General features: G+C 36.7%; 1 protein-coding gene and 1 pseudogene across 1 annotated transcript in view; one reads left to right on the plus strand and one right to left on the minus strand.

Annotated features, from left to right (window-relative positions):
* Nucleotides 1–103: 103 nt before the first annotated feature.
* Nucleotides 104–6,475, minus strand: LOC113057652 (solute carrier family 49 member A3-like; annotated as a pseudogene).
* Nucleotides 6,476–7,314: 839 nt separating this feature from the next.
* The window catches only part of LOC113057654 (polycomb group RING finger protein 3-like), a 33,155-nt gene continuing 27,723 nt past the window's right edge, over nucleotides 7,315–12,746 (plus strand). The window contains exon 1 of the mRNA XM_026225095.1: nucleotides 7,315–7,444. The gene's annotated coding sequence lies outside the window, so the exon portion shown is untranslated. The remainder of the gene's footprint in view (nucleotides 7,445–12,746) is intronic.

The raw sequence follows: 12,746 nt of genomic DNA on the forward strand, positions 1-12,746 counted from the left end.
TCTTGCAAGCATCTACGAGAAAACAGGATGTGGACTGACATGATCATTTCTGGGTATAGCTGCCAATTTTTCAAAGACTTTTTGAACTATATTTTGATAAAATATACAAGACCTTTTTCCAAAAAAACAATGTTCTTGATTGTATAATTAATTTTATTAACATACAAACATATAAATGTTTTGGTCAAGTTAGCAGGAATTATAAAATATAATGTGCAGAATAGGTTTTGAATGGTTCCTAAGCACCCTTTTGGGATTTATGTAAATGGCCATCTTACTGTACATTGTCACACTTACTGTTACATGGCAATTTTGCTAAATAAATGATTGGGCATGAAATATTACCGTAATTAGAATTGAAAATACTTCACTTAAAGTAATTGTGACTTTTTCTACCAAATCTCTGAATAATTAAATGCATAGAAACATGCAATTCTGAGAAGAAAATTGTGAGAACTTTGAACTTCAGTTGTGAGAGGAAAAAGTTTTACCAAAACAAGTTTAAGCAATTACCTTTTTATTATATTTATTTATTGATTTTTTGCATTGCAGAAACCATTAAACAGAATTGCCAGAAAGAAAAACTGAATTTATACCTCCTAATTCTTTTTTGTAATTCTGAGTTTATATAATTTTTTTTTTATTCAATGTTGGTTATTCCAGCAATCCTTAAGTACTACTCCTCCTTTAGGTAGAAATTAGTACTATGGACATTTTATTGCACTCAAATATATCACTTAATTTCATAAAATAACTAGTAGCCTTAGTTTCCAAACTGAAACATTCAAAAACATATGTACCTCAAAATAACTACATTATAAAAATTCTTAATGCATTAAGCATAACAGTTAGAAAATTCCTGTACCCTGTATTGCAATAAAAACATTTGTGATTTGAGACTAATATTTGCATAAAGCTTTTGGTCTTGGTTACCTTTAACAGAGACATAATGAGTTCGGCTTTATGTAACATTAATTGTATTGAGGTGGCACCACTTCTGAACAAAGTAGTATAAAAGACACATTTTCAGTGTTAATGAGGTAAAAGACTTTAAAAGTGTGTGTAAACCCTGTCATTAGTGGTTTCTCTTGCCGTTAGATCAGTCCGTCCCTTTATGCAACAGTGCTGTTTGCCCAGGTGTCTCCTCCTGTTGACTGGTCTGTCACCCTGTTTGGTGAGGCTGTGGCTTCCGCTCGGAGTCTCCGGTAATCCGTATGGAAAAAAACCAACAAAGCAGCAGGTGCCCAGAGTACACAGGCCTGCCATCACCAGCACTGGCACTATGTGTGTGTGTGTGTGTACATTTAGGAGAAAAAAAGACAAATGAATGCCTGGAGCTCAGCCCAACTCACTCATTAACTCAAGGCATCAAGCGACCAGGAAAAGCCAGAAGGCTAGATTAATTTGGACACGTCCCCATTTGAAACATTTTCCCTGCCCAGGAAGAGGAATTGAAAACAGTGCACTAACCAGCCCCAGTAGACTTGCAAAGCATGGTGGGAGTTGTGACATGGAGAAGGGGGAAACTAATCACCGCTTGAATAAGGCCATGCTTTCGTACTGCATAACTGCACAGCAAACTATCTTTCAGTGAATCGTATTTTAACATTTCATAGAATGCAACACTTACCTGTCCAGCTCAAATTGGCATCTGTTCCAATTGCACATACAGATAATGGAGATTCTGCCATTGGTTTAACCAGAGCTTGTAGCAGGAGTAGATAGAAGGCAGCCTGAATTTGTCTGATTAAACATCACATTAAACACATCAGTTAAGTCTATAAAAAGTTAGTAAGCTTAAAGCACTACTAACCAAGCATGAAAAATGACTAAATTTTCACACCCTCGGACCATACAAGATGTAGATGAGTTTATTAGTTCATCAGACCAGGTTTGGAGAAAATTTTGAATCGCCGATTGTTTTTATCAGCTGTTTGGACTCTCATTGTGACGGCACCCATTCACTGCAGAGGATCCATTGGGGAACAAATGATGTAATGCTAAATTTCTCCAAATCTGTTCTGATGAAGAAATAACCTGATCTTGGATGGCCTGAGAGCAAGTACATTTTAATCATTTTTTCATTTATGGGTGAACTATTCCTTTAAGAAAAATTCTGAAACAGAATTTGTGATCTTTGTTTACCCAGACACAAAGATCAATCCAGAAGATGTTGCTTCACCCACAGGGTACAAGCATTCAACTCCGAGCTCCATTGCGATAGGATATACAGAGTATCCAAACAATCCAAACCACGCACATACTGCACCAATGATGAACTTCTGCTCTCTTAACTGGGAAACCTGATGGACCGCAGGATGGCAGCATCTCAGGTCAAGCACATATTAACAACAGTGAAATCATTTACTCTACTCACCACTGCAAAAACCGAGCAGCCCAGGGATGTCAGACACATGTTTATTTTAGTGACTTCTGTAAACCTCTTGGTCTTGTCCACATACAGGCCGAGGAGAAGAGCACCCAGGACACCAAATAGAATAGCAACTGCACCGCACAGTCCTGCAAAGTCCTGCCTCATTAAACATGTAGAGACACCGTTATCTTGACTTTACAAAACTAAAACTACTACTACTACTGTACAGATTTAGAAGGTGATTGAAAGTGTTTATATAAACCATCCATCCTTACAGTTAGTGCAGTATTAATGGCTTTCTAAATCCAGCATTTGAAGTTAGCTAGTAAGTTGAGGTTCAACTTTATTTCTAGTTATTTAACATATGGTTCAGGTTGGTTTTATGGATTGAGGTAAATGTGTGTGTAATTCTTTTGGGGTTCTTACATTTGAGTAGCCCTTAACACAAAGTATCAGCTCCAGCAAGGTGGAAAAGCAAGTGAATACCCCTATTCCTGAACCAAAACACACCAGCAGGAACACGTATGCTTTGTTTGTCAGTAGCCTCAAATAAAAGAGTGACAGAACAAAGGGAATCTCAGACAGCCTTACAAAACGACATAAAAGCCAGCTTTAATCAGAGGCTATATTTCATTAATACTGTATATGCAATAAAGAAAATTTGTTATGCCAGTTTGTTTGAAAACTGTGTGTAGTACCAGTTTCACCCCCTGTAGAAAAGGTTCAGAGCTGGAGGTCACCATGCTGGCAGAGGGGGGTGTGGGGGGAACACGTTCAAGGATCCCCACTGTTGCTAGGAAACAGGCTACGGTGGCAGGTATAGCATATATCAAGAGCTACAAGTCGGACAGAGAGACGCATCATTTAAGAAATAAAATCCTTTTTTTGCCCAAGTTCTGTCTTAAGCAGTCTTACCAGCATGAAAAGAGTATTGGTGTAACTAAGTATCATTGGAGAGAAGATATTCGCTAAGAGCAGCCCAACAGTATTAGCTGGAAAACAAAGGAGAAGAATATCACCATTCTACAGTAGGCTACAGGCATTAAAGTACCATATACAATATGAACAGTAAAAAGGTTACCCATGGAAGCCATCATGTTAGCTGTGGCCCTCTGCTGATCAGGGAACCAGAGAGCTGCCAGCTTGGTGGGGGCAAAGATGACCAAAGGCTGGGCGAAGGCACACAGCATCTGCCCCCCTGCCATGACCATAGGAAAAATGGCCCAATTGGGGATGCAGCTCAACATGCCGATGACACGCAGGATAGCGCCCAACATGTGTAGCCATGAGCCCATGATTAGCTGTGTTCCAGAAAACAGCAAGAAAGTATATTTAGCAAAGGTGATGAACATTTTCATCACAGCGTCTTTGTGAGTAGGCTACATCCCAAATTATGTATTGTGTTTGATAACTTTCTGTGGTGGAATGGCATTTTAAATCATTAAAAATTATATATGTGTTAAGTAAATAAACTAATTTACTAAAAACTAAAATAATTTGATAACTCATTTTATGCCTTATACGTGTTTTGTTGGTTATTTTTACGTTTCTGAAGAATCTACTGAAGTGAAGTGAGGTAACCAGGTGGCAGTCTACAACAAGTGAATCTAATTAACAATAACTGAATCAATAACTTTAACAATGGTATTTGGCAAAAACTATAGTTATTATTCCTTGGTGTTGTGGGTAACAGCTGGTAAACAATATTTAACAATATAGATTTGATGGTAATATCTCTCTGTAAACCGAGAAGTGCAGTCCCAGTGAGTCCAGCACCCATGTTGTGATCAAACTGAAGAAGATAGCAACCACTACATAGACTAGTGACAGCCAGTTGACCAGATTTAGAGAGACTCGCAGATATTGTGCTGTCTGGTCGGCCACAGGTGCAAAAGTCAGCCATGCCTGTGGAGAGGTCGAACAAAATCAAAATAAAGGTGTAGCTTAAATGTGTACATTATTCCAATATATAGTCTACAAAAATACAACATTAAATAAAATACTTTATATTATGTATCTATGACATTTATACATATGAAGTGCATGAAACTGGACCAGCTTAGTTTAACATTAAATTGCCTGCGCAGCATAAAACAGGAACCACAGGTCAGAAGGGTTTTTGCAGTGTTTTTGATTGTTCATTTGCAGTGAAGTAAATAATAGCATTTTTTTTTGCTATCGAGAATATTATATGTATGCAGCAGTGTGACAGATGGCAGTCAGCTGATTCCAAAACACAATACAGTCATTTTATGCACCACTGCACAGTTTACTGAGACCCTTTTTTTCGCATTAATTTAAAAGCATAGATGCTGTTTTCACGGTCAGTGTGGAAGTCCTTTGTGCACTTGGTGTAACATAAGATGCTTTCCTAAAATGCACTGTCCGTTCTGACTGTCCTTACACATTATTTTTGTACTTAAAAATTCTTAACACATGCCTACAATCCAGAATCACATCTACTGGTTTAGACTGTCATCGCATTTCCTCAAGATTGTAATCTTTAAATAAACCCAGAATTACACCATCTGCTAAGCTTTAACACAGTGTGCCAAGACACGGTGTAGATTTCTCATATTTCAGATGAACAGCTTTGGACGTCTTGGCCTTGTAACACATATACAATGGTGTCCGTGCAAATGACATGTCCCATGGGAACCATGGGTGCGTAATTAAGATTGACAAGCCCCTTTCTGGCACACGCCCTCTTCAGAGATAATAGCCTCGGGGGGACGTATCCATGTCCTACTACAGCTGGGCTATTAGGAAGACCCTGTATGACCCTGTAGACTGAAGCCCCTATGCACTGATCACTATAGAATGTGTGAACTTTTCCTAAATGGGTTCAACAATGGATAAATTGAATGAGGAGAGGTTTTAATTGAATTTAGAAAATGATATGCTAATCAACGGTTCAAATTAATTGCAATTAACTGCAGTTTTTTTGTTGTTGTTGTTGCATATATCTGCATGACTGTACATGAGATTATCACTGGCCTGCAAAAACCTTGTTTCTTTTTTTTTTTTATAAAGCCAGTAATCTTTAGTTTACATCAAAGCTTTGAACCATGATTTGTTACATGCAATTACAAGTCAGATGCATGTGGTCGGAGGGATTTTTCAGTGGAAATATTATATTGGACAAAAATGTGGATCTGCTTGAAGTGCAAGATATGTGACAATGAATTGATACATATCAATGTTTTTAGTAGTTTTTCAGGAAGTAGAGGACTGCAAATTGCTTATATTTGTTAAAACATAATTAGTGGTGAAAGCTAGCAAAGATAAAAACAAAAACAATAACAAAAACACATAAAATGTAAACGTAAATTTTAATTTCATTGGATGTTTAAAAACAGCTCAGGCTGGAGGGGTTGTGATTGGGAAGAGGGATTCATGACGTCATCATAAACAAAAGTTGTTGTAGAGGCGGAGTTATTCAGATGTACCTTCGGTTAGTATTTCTCTGGCATATTTGTACTTAAAATGTTCAGAACATTTTAATGAAAAATAAGGAAGAAAACCAATGTTTTTGAAATAACGTGCATCGATGAATTTTGTACAAATAAGTCTATTTAAATGAATGAGTATAACATCCTACCATTGCGTTAGAGCAGTTTAGCAGGCAGAGTACTAATAAGATGAACCATCTCCTTTTGTACACTTTGAACTCAGCAGTCGTGTCTCTTGCGTCCAGGTGAGAGCGCCCATGTTCACTCGAGATCCCGATGAGCGCTTCAGTCTCCGCGTGTCCAGCATCATCCATGATGACAAACTCGAACCGCAACCAGATCACATTAAACGAGTTTTATAAACTCTTAAAACTCAAACCCTCGTGAGCGGTGTATCCATTTGGGTACAAAACACTTCTGTTAATAATCTTTACAAATTACTTAAACATTTTCCAGACTAACATTTCTAGATAGTGAACAACTAAAACTCAAGTGCATGGTTGTATGCTTTGTCTAGAGAAACCATTATGGTTTTAGTCTCACATTATATGCCGGTGAATGTGAGTTTGTTAGGCGCAGTCAACATTACAACACTCCTCCAATCCACAATCACTTCACCACTCCCTTCCACCCGTGACTCACTGTCATAGCGCCGGTCGGGTTACTCTGAAACTCCACACTTTATCTGCCTCAAATTTAGGAAACATCACTTGAAGTACTTTAAACTAAAGGATTTCCTAAGCAGTCTAATTAAAGAAAGAAACAAATTAAGCATTGCGTTCAAATACATCTCATGCAAAGGTCAGACTTTTTATCCAGGACTGTACAGACCTAAACAAAACTCATCTTCAGGGTGCATCATCATCATCATCATCATCATCAGCAGCAGCATTATCATTAAAATTATCAGCTAGTTTGCAACCAAATGTTGTAATGTAGTAATTGATAAACTATAAGTTCAAATTCAAGAAAATGTTAGATTTTTTAAAAACATTTTTCTTTTGATCTTTCTTAAAACTGATGTAAATACACAGTAAAAAAAATTTTTTTTGGAAATTAAATGAGAATAATTAAAATGGTTTTTACTACTTAAGTGACTATAAACCGGACAGATCATGTCAAAATTGACACTGCGGTATGATAACACAAGGACCTGTGAAGAGTTCGTTTTTTTTTAATTAAGAAATATGGATATGTGTCTCAAAAGCGTAAAAAAATATAATAATAATAATAATAATAATAATAAGAAAGGTACCATACACTTGGGATGTGTTTTTATTGTAGCCTACATTTGTATTAATCGTATAGTTCATATTTTACATACATAAATACATAAAACATAAAACAATCATAATGTATTTTTTTATTTTAAAACGTAAAGCCTAATCATTTAAATGATACTTATCTTGTAACTTTTTTCAAATAAATGAATCACATTTAAAAAAGTATAATCCACCCCCTCCCTTCCACAAAGTGTGCGCATGCGCAGCGGGCTCCTCAGTGTGCTGTTTCGGCCTGTTTCGGCACTGGCCGGACATTTTCGCCTCTTTGTTTTACTGATAGTGGATTTAACTCGGATTCAACCCAATATCCAGCGGACCGCGCTGGCCATAAACAGGTTTGTTCCTTTAAACTTCAACTGATGATTGCACGAGCTTTCTTTCGGACGGCAAACGGGGAGTTTTCATTTATTCTCGCTGTTTTTTTCCGCTTGATGGCAGCTCTGCATGGCTATACGTACTGTTATATGTGCGGTCGTGCTGTATGCGTGTGTGTATACGTGTGTAAATGTGTATGTGTGTATGGCGACGCCGGGCCCTGCAGCTATTAACCGGGTCATCTTTTGTAAGAAGGGAAAAAGTGTAATTTAGTGAAGCTGGAGTTTCATAGGCATGCACTCCTGTGTCTGATTGCAGTTCTTGTGTTGGTCAGTTTTCCTCCTCTTCCTCCTGCCTGGAATGTTCTTGAGAGCTTTCTGTCCATCATAATCATCATCTGCCCATCTGTTTGTTGAAACTTGGGGTTTGATGCTCTGGCAGGTTTGCATGTGAGCTAAAATGAAATCTGGGCCAGAGAAAAAGTTAAAGCCCAGAGGGTTTGTAGGGGAAGCATGTGCAAACCTGTACCCCAGACTCCTAGAGCAGGAACAACCAACAAGTCCTTCTTCATGAGTTTGGACACATTCACTTTTGTGTGTTATAGTTGAGGGGACGGACGGAAAACAGGATATAGTTGTTATGATTTCAGTATAGACATTTTTCTGTTGTCCTAAAGTTGTGAGGTGACATGTCTCCTTTATGTTCCATGGGATCTATGCTACACCCCTACATGATGGACGTGTTGAGTTGTCATGTCTGGACATTGGTTGACGTCCACATTGATTTGGTGTCTGCTTAGAATCAGCTGTGCATGTCACGCTGTTTATAGTATTGCACTGTGAGTGAGGCCTTTTACAATTCAGCCTTTTTTTTTTTTTTGCTGTCGTAAATCTCACAAAGTCTTTTAACAATGAGTCCAGATTGCATTTCACTACAAATGGAAAGGTACAAAATAATAATTTTATAAAGATTTTTAAGTCTTTAATTTTGTTTCTAAGATTTTTGATCTTGTCACATTATTTTCATGACTGTTTACATAATGCCCCCCCACACACTGAATCAGTATTTAGATTTACCGTTGAGAATTATAAAAAAAGTATGCATTGCATTAATATAAATAATCTCATGAAAATAATGTCACACAGAATGCTAAGAAAAAATATTGATATTTCTAAATATATCTTTGACATGTTCTTGACAGGTTTACACACACACACACACACACACCAACACGCACACACACACACACACACACACACACACACACACAAACACACAGTCACTTACATAAGTGAGTCAAACATTCATATTAATACATGATTAATCGCTTAGTCAGTATCATTCCTGTTGTCTGATTCTTTCTTGACAGGCTGATGAAGTTTATACAAGTCATGAGACATGTGTTGTTTATGCCTATAGCTAAGTTTAAAACACTTTTACGTCCTTTTGTAGTACTGGCTTATCTGGCCTATGGCTATTTCACAGTCCTCTCTAATGTGCCAGCAACAGTTAGCCTAAGTGGTTTTCAGTGAAAACAAAGCCTTTCAGTTTGTCCCTGTTTTTAGTGCAGAATTTGAAAAGCGAGTTCTAATTGTGGTCCAGGCTGCGGTCTGGCATTAAGCAGTATAGGCTGATATTCACGCTGATGTTAAGCTATCTTACATTAAACAAAATGAGTTTAATATTGAGCCGGTGAAATGTGACCCTGGTTTTGCTGAGGTGTTGGCTTACATTTACTATTATGTAGATTTGATCAAGTGGATTGAAGGCATTAAATCAAAAAGCATTTTCCATTTCTAGGTAATGTGTTATTCAAGAGATTTTCCGTTGATTTATCTAAAATATGTAATTCTTCAGTTTTGCTTTAATCATCTGTTCTGCTTCATAATTTAAGTGATTTTAAGAGAAGTGATGTATCAAGACTAGTCTAATGCCTTTAAAAAAAAAAAAAAAAAAAAATATATATATATATATATATATATATATATATATATATATAAATATATTGTTTTTAATTGGCATCAACCTAGGCTCATTGGAAAAACATGGACTTTTTAATTACCTACACATATCACTTCCATCTGAAATGAACACTAGAGGCGTTGAAACACCAACAACTTTTTTGTTTTCTTTTTCACACAAATTAAGGTTGTTGGGGCAGATAATTAATTAATGAAGATTCATTTTCACACCATTCGTTGCACAATATTATGTAATGACCTTAAAACTCATGGTTTGTAAACTAATACATTTTGCCATTTGTATCCAATAAGCAGCTGCATATGTATAGCTTTTCTGATAAAGTAAACTTGCTCGGTAGCTCACCTGGTACAACATTACACTTGCAATGCGGAGCACTCCGGTCTAGTGAAACATGTAGGGTGGAGTATAGAGTTCATGATATGTTATTTTCAAACTCAATTAAAGGGACAGTCAAGAACACGCTCAGGAGTACAAGCTTTAGGAGAGTTCAAGCAGTTTGCACATTGCGTGATTTAGAACAGTAAAACTTAAATACTGTTCAGTTTCTTGCACAGACTGATCGTTTTGTATCTTTACTCATCAATGGATCATCACGAGCCGCAGGGTTTAATTAGGTTTTGTTTGTGTATGTTTTTTTTGACTCTCAAAGCCGTTATTCCCATCCACTTATATTATAAGACTGACAGACTGCAACGGTTTGTTTTAAAAATCTTTGTATGTGTTCTACTGAAGAAACAACGTCACCTACATCTTGGATGCCCTGGGAGTAAGCAGATAAACATAACATTTTCATTTCTGAGTAAACTATCCGTTAAAGCACTAACATTTAAGCTCGACTCACTGGACATTTCATTTCTGAACTGCGACAACCAACGTAATAAAATGAGGCCAAATTCACGTTCGTCTGTATCTGATAAAACTGAACTTGCTGTAAGTGCCGCTCATTGGACATTACACTTTGAAAGTGCTACAAAATGTGCAAGAAGCAACATAATATTCTGCAGAAATATTGCGACTGGCACATTTTTACAATCAGCCTGGATTGTTTTCGTCCAATGCCTTATGTTTATGATAGTATATAATTTAGGAAAGGCATATGATAAATTAATATTTTTCATATTTAATATCAAAAGAATTTGGAACTGACATTTATATGTTCCAGTTTTATCAATCAATGCTAAATTGACCAAGACTGGCTGATTAATTGGCTTGGACAGTATCACTATTTTTGGTTGTCCATTTTGGATTTTTTTTATGTTTTATGCCAATTTCAGATGATAACACTCTGTAAAGGGATCCAACCCTATTAAAGTTATCAGGTTGCATTAAAGGGTTAGTTCACCCAAAAATGAAAATTTGGCCATAAATTACTCACCCTAGAGGCATCCTAGGTATATATGACTGACTTCTTTCAGACGAATCCAGTCTGAGTCATATGAAAAAATTGTCTTTGATCTTTCAAGCTGTTTAATAGCACACAGTGGGTGTTGCAGTGCTTCGGTCCAATAAAAGAGAAATAAAAAGCACTCATCCATTAAAAAAAAGTATCTCACACAGCTCCAGGGGTTGCACAAAGGCCGTAGTGAATCAATGCATTTTTTGTAAGAAAAATGTGTATATTTAAACTGTAATTTGAGATGCACCGATCGATCGGCCATGGATTGGAATCGGACGATTTTCTTCATTATCGGCCTAGATCGGTGACCGGCCGATCAGTCTCACTTCATTCCGATTTGGAGCCAATCCATTTTGTTAACAGCGGCACAGGCAATAACTTCAGCAGCGCAGTCTCGCAGTCCTCAGCCTGGACCTGATGTTCATAAACTTTCATAAATGGTAAGGTTTTTTTTTTTTTGCGCCTTGTGAACTTGACATGCCTTAATTGATCCTGTTTATTTACATGTATTTGTTTACTGATCATTGCCATGCAGTCGTGAAAAACAGAAAAAAAAAGTTTTCGGGTCAGGCTCTAAATTTAACTGTGCTGCTCGGGTCGGGTCAGACGATCTTGTGCTTCAGTTTAAAGCCTGTGCAGACCTCTATTTCTCTTTCACACACATCTCATTCTCACCGGTTACATAGTGGTTGTACTGAGCATTATTTTAGTCATTCCCAAGTTTTGTGCTTTACATCAAAAGCACGCGCACCAGCACTGATCTATGAAGAGAACAAACTGGGCTCAGTCTCAAACAGCTTGTGAGCCACATATACCTAAATGAGTGCCTAACTACACTAAAATGTTCAAATACATACAATATTGAGTCAAAATGCCCGTCTCTGGCATTTAAAACACAGTCAGTTTCAGAACGTTAGATAGTTGAGAAAGAGAACTCGTGTTGTGTAACAGTATATTGGGTCTGTGGATAAACTTTTTAAGGGACCGCTGTCCAATAATCTGTTAATCAAAGAAAGAAAATCACTTTCTGCTCTTGACAGAATCCGTTTTAAAACTTTAATGGTAAGCGTTAATTTGTATTTAATTTTTACAATGAAGACTACAGAAGTTAAATTTTATAAAAATGTACATTTGATTATTTCTGTAGTTTTTCTTACCTGAATAAAAACTTGCTTAACCTGAAAAAACAACAACAACATAGCTCACTTTATTCTATTGCATTTATTTGTGCTGTTCTTTTTATTTATTCTTATTTATAACAAAAATTGCAATTGGTGCATCTCTAAACATTATAATAAATTTAATGTAGCTTGTGCTCACTATTGTAAATTGAAGCATTTCCAGGCGGATGACGTATGAGGTGGACGTTCTGAATTTGTCTGAAAGAAGAAAGCTATATGTATTTTCATTTTTAGCTGAACTAACCCTTTAAGATCCTTTGTTTTGACCTAAGTGTTCTGCAATTTCTACTACCCCTCTTTCACAAGCATCCAGGGTCATAGTGGATGAATTCTGCTGATACACTTTTAGTCTCACTTCCGTAAATGTGGGTTATGGCAGAGCTAGTGATGTTTCCTGTGTATAGATGATAAGAGAGTTGGACGTTTTAACAGATTTCTTTTTTTTTTTTTTTTTGTTCACCCAGAAATGGAAATTTACATAATTAACTTGCTTAGATAGTTAGAGACATTGGTGCAAACATATGTTTTTCTTTTTTCTGTATGATCATAGGCATAATGTTTATGCTGCTACAAGTGAAAGTGAACATGGATGGATGCTGTCAAGTTCCAAACATGACAAAAACACTATTAAAGTGTGCTCAGGTTTGATAGCTTTGTGTGAGAAACTGTCAAAAATGTAAGCCATGTGGACTACTTTTTTGTGCTTTTATATCACATTGTCCATTTGTTTTAGATATTGTGCTGAAATTTATCATTTTGTCT

This window comes from Carassius auratus, chromosome 39, assembly GCF_003368295.1.
Source record: "Carassius auratus strain Wakin chromosome 39, ASM336829v1, whole genome shotgun sequence".
In the NCBI taxonomy this organism is placed as follows: Eukaryota; Metazoa; Chordata; class Actinopteri; order Cypriniformes; family Cyprinidae; genus Carassius; species Carassius auratus.